Here is a 5,300-nt window from a genome sequence, read left to right on the forward strand (position 1 = left end):
TGGGAGGGCATTAATTTTAAGTACATTTATTCACCCTATTAAATAAATTGGCATACTAGACCATCTTTCTATGGAGTTATAAATTGACTCAAGAGTAGGATCGTAATTAATTTGAACAATTCTTCCCACATCAGGAACTGTGTGTATACCCAAGTAGGTTAAATTATCTGTTGAGTTAAATGAGGAAATATGACCTACAGGATTGCAGCTTTCTTTTTCATTTACTAATAGAGGATTTTTCATTATTTACCTTATAAGTTGAAAATGATCCCAAGTCTTAATTACGTCTAGTAAGGCCAGTATTGAGTTTAATAAAATCAGAAAGGAACAAAACATCTGCAAACAGAGGTATAAAATGATCCGTCCTAACCCGACACCAGAAATACGCTCATGCACCCTGAACTGCAAGGGCACCCCTAATGGACACCCTATTGATATTAAATGATTGAGAAATTACAAAGTCAGAATTTCCACTGTAGGTTGAGTATACAGAATCCTTATCCATTTATAGAAAACGTTCCCAAATGACATGTTCAATTTGTGCACATTTGCCTGGCCTGACCCCTGCTTCCAACAGCACTATCCAAACATTTTCCATGCAACTGCTGTACAGCCTTCCTCGCAGTCTCACTGGCTCGAGCAAGTGTCAATGCTTTATATTCATATTGTGTATTGAGTGTAAAGCACTTTGTAACTGCATGTTTTTAAAAGTGCTATAAAAATAAAATGTCGCTTACTTGCTTTCTCAAAAGCAAACTCAGTCTCGGACAATAATCTACACTGGATGCGGTCATCATTCACCACACAGACTCGCCTGTTACACTCCCCGTTAAAAGGTCCAGGGGATGAGAAGTAGCAAGTGTCCCGGGGGAATAAGAAAGGTGGGAGGCGGAACCAGGTGTAAAAACAAATAGATTCATTTACAAAAATTAACCTTCAGTCAAAATATAGAATAAAAAGGCAACGAAAGATGCTTGCTCTTGGCTAACCAGGTTTAGCTAACAAAAACTGCAATGAAAAAAACAAGAACAATTCCGAGTTTCACGCTCCATCTCATGGAGTAATGGATATTGACACAAGAGCTCGCTCTCTGGTTGACAACAATGGCCGTCTCTCTCTCACGCTGGCTGCCAACAATGACCCACTGACACTGCTGGGTGTCTCTCTCCAAGGTATATACCCAGCTGATGAGCAATTGGGGTCACCTGGGCTCAATCAGCAGGAGGCGGGGTATTACCTGGAGGAGGAAAATTAGACTCGCCGCACCAGGTCCGTAACACCCCCTCCCATAAATACAAACCCTAGGTTTGTCTACAAGAGGGTAATCGCATACACAACACACGGCATTGGGGCCCACAACACCCCCTCTGTATTTTAAGAGGGTAATTGCACACAACACAGGGGCCATAACACCCCCTCCCCGTAAATACAAACCCTAGGTTGGCATTCAAGAGGGTAATCCTCTTCACTCCGTTTGAAGTTGGCTTTGTTCTTCTCCCCGAGCTGCTGAATCAGGCGGATGTTCTGCTCCTGCATGTCCTCAAAATCCTGGCCGGTCACACCCATCTCCCTGAGCAAGGCATCCTCCTGTTTCGCTGTTGAAAGCTTGTCGAGGATGTCGACCTGCTCCTCTACAGAGCAAATCTTCCTCAGGGCCTCTTCGTCTACCAACTTCTTGCCATCCCTTCGCTCCCTCTTCCAGGTCCTTCAACCTCTGCCCCCTCAGCTGCCATGGGCTGGACTTTGTACCTCTGCTCCTTGGGTGCTGTACATGTCAAGCCGCAGCTTCATCTCCCACTGGGACTTCTGGGCTTTTTTGAGTTCTGCACGGACAACCTTCAGCTGCTCCATCTCTTTCCTCTTTTGACTCGCCAGCTCCAAACGAAGCTTCTCTGCCTCAACCTGCGTTGCATAGAACTGGCGTGTGAGGTAAGCGACGGCAGACTCGAGGTACGCAACTTTCACCTCCTGCTTCTAGGGCTGGTTTAGGTCCTCCCTATTCCCTCTCATCTGGGACACGACCGCCCGCCGACTGCGGTTCTGCCGCTTACATTTTAAGGCCTCACAATTAGCAACCAAATGTCCAGACCTATGGCAGAAAAAACCTGGTTGAAACTTCACCCGTCTGCTGTTTTCTCGGAGCGTGCCGGGCTCGGGGCGGCTTTAAAGGCTGAACTTCGGCGGCCTGAGCCCCGAAAAGCCTACCCCCGCCAGGGAGCGTTGTCCCCGCCCAGGATTACTCCTGAAACAAGAAAGGCAAAACAACACGAGTTTCCGATGGAAAGACTGATCATAGCCCAGCTGGACACTCCCCTATTCTACCCAGAGAAGCCGTCTGAAACGCCACACAAAATTACAATACTCACCGCGCCCGCCACCGGAGACAAGCTGCACACAGCAACGATTAACACACACAAGGAACCCACCTCCGAACCGTCTTACTCAAATAAATAAATATCCCGGATGAGCCCCCAATTGTTACGTGCCCCGTTAAAGGCCCAGGGGATGAGGAGAAGTAAAGAAGATAAGTGTCCCGGGGGGAGGGGGGAATAAGAAAGGTGGGAGGCGGAACCAGGTGTAAAAAAAAAAGATTTGTTTGCAAAAATTAACCTTTAGTCAAAATATAGAATCAAAAGGCAACTAAAGATGCTGGCTCTCCGCTAACCAGGTTTAGCTAACAAAACAAACTCCAAACAAACAAACAAGAGCACGAGTTTCACGCTGCGTCTCAAGGAATAATGGACACCGACACAAGAGCTCGCTCTCTGGTTGACAACAACGGCCCACTGGCCGTCTCTCGCTCTCTCTCACGCTGGCTTCCAACAACGGTCCACTGACACTGCTGGGTGTCTCTCTCCAAGGTATATACCCAGCTGATGAGCAATCGGGGTCACCTGGGCTCAATCAGCAGTTATACAGGAGGCGGGGCATTACCTGGAGAGGGAAAATTAGACTCGCGGCACTAGGGCCGTAACACCCCCTCCCATAAAAACATATACGAGAGGGTAATTGTACACAACACTGGGGCCGTAACACCATCTCTTAGCATTTGTGTCAATTGTTCCCGTAATTGCAACCTTGAGCCAGCTTGCGCAACACAGCAACATAGTCCATTACTGAGTCACCCTCGCTGCGGTTCCTAGAATTGAATTTAAACCGCTGCATGATTTCACCTGGCCTGGGGTTGAAATGTGCCTTCGGCGATTCCACGGCGTCCCTGAACGACTTTCCCCTGGTCACTCCGCACTGAGGAGACGTCTCGTCAGACTGTAGGTTTGGGCACCCACGGAACTGAGCATAACGGACTTCTGAATGTGCCCTTCGGTAATCCCGTTAGCAATACAATAAAATGCTCCAACATTCCAATATATTCTTCCCATGACTGCGACTGGCTATGGAGAGCAGCGACCGTCCCTACCGTCTCCATTGTTTCTCCTCAGCAATTAGCTAACTCCGAGCTGGCGCTAACACGCCCGACAAAAAACTTTCGATCGAGAAAAACAAAAAACCAAAAGCGAACACCTCCTCCTTCGGGCTTCCCTTTACCTCGTCGCCCGTTGTTATAGCCCCTAAGGGACAAACGCGCAGAGTCAAGTTAGGGCTCTATCACTTCTTTAATCACTAACAGGGCGGGAAAAGCACAGGCACGCTACCGCTCATCTACTTCTTCGCTGCTCTACCTGGTAGTGCAATGTGGTCGATGAAGTCTAAAGCGCCACCCAGCGGATAACCTGGAAACATAACAAATAGGCTGGGGTCCAAATGTTAAAATGAAGGAAAAAAAACCACATTTGATAATTTTCCATCATCCCCATTACAAAAATAGTGCAACAAACATTAATAACTAACACTCAAGGGGGACCTGGTGGCTGGTCAGATGGCCTGTGTGCACCATCTTTGAAATTAAGTGGTACTCCCCTTCACAGATTAAAAAAAAAATACATATTACATTAGATTACATTACATTGATGATCCGCTGTGGCGACCCCTAACGGGAGCAGCCGAAAGTAGTAGTAGTAGTAGCAGTCCTGAAATATATGGTCAGATGTGGGCAGTGACGGCTGGTGGTGATATTGGGTGGGTGGGCTAACAAATGCATTATACCCATCAATAGTTCATGCTGCAGCAACAGCAGCATTACATCCGAGATACCAGGTTAAAGCAACGACAATATAGTATACCTTATTACATAGCAAGTGCTCTCCAACGACACTGTAGAAAAGTACCCACAAGAATGGCCTGATGCCAAAAAACTCTGTCTCTGTCTCTCCCCCCCTCTCTCTCTCACACACACACACACACGTTTTCTAATTTTGTCAGATAAATGTGTCAAATCTACGGTTCCTTGTTGGGTCCAAGCCGCGTCTAGTTAGTCAGTCCTTTCTTGAAACCAAGTAACACAAACTTGCGATTTTGTCGTTTGTCCTTTGGTGTTATTTGAACAACGTTTGGACGATGTGTCCTCACCCTCCTCACTTCCATTTTTTCCCTCCAAAGACATCGAAGAAAATGGACGATAACGTAAACAATCCACCTCGTTCATGCTAACTTCCGCCCTCACCCCTCCCCTCCCCTCCCCTCCACTCCTCGCTCTCGCACAAGTAGCGCGCTTCACGGTACGTACCGTACAGCACTGTGCGCCCTCTGTCATTGGTCAAACGTCAGCGGCCTGAGGCCTGAATTAATTTAGCCCAAACGATCAGCAAATCAAGGGGGCGTGGCATGACGCCTGTCACTCACTACGAAGAGGACTGGAAGCTGATGTTACCTTGTTTGGCTGTAAAAAACAAGCCCATTTAGAGATATCCTGTGTTTTTCTTGTGACTATTCGGTGCTGTTGCTGCTTTAGGTTCCACCAAAATTTGAAACAACCTGTTCTAAGGTTTTTTTTAACAATAATTTTCTCATCTTTATTGTAGGGAGGGCTTAGCCCTGTTCCCCATTTATACCCGCCGTCCCTGGATGTGGGTAACTACTGTTCAAACACACACATTCACAAAGCATCTCTTTTCTGGCTGCCTTTTGAAAAACACTTGTTTTTTCTTATTTTTGTCTTGCCTGGTTTTATTTTTTATTTATTTTTTGTGAAGTACTTTGTAATATTGTTTTAGAAAAGTGGTATATAAATACAATTATTACTATTATCGTTATTATTAAAGACAAGAAGTTTTACATCACCATGACGTCACATGACAGCATGATGGGGTGTAAAGGACTGAGGGGTCCAAACCAAAAGAAAATCTTCACATATGGCCACGCACATAAAAAAGACAAAAACACACACACACACACACACACAC

This window comes from Lampris incognitus, chromosome 14 (assembly GCF_029633865.1).
Source record: "Lampris incognitus isolate fLamInc1 chromosome 14, fLamInc1.hap2, whole genome shotgun sequence".
NCBI classification, from domain to species: Eukaryota; Metazoa; Chordata; class Actinopteri; order Lampriformes; family Lampridae; genus Lampris; species Lampris incognitus.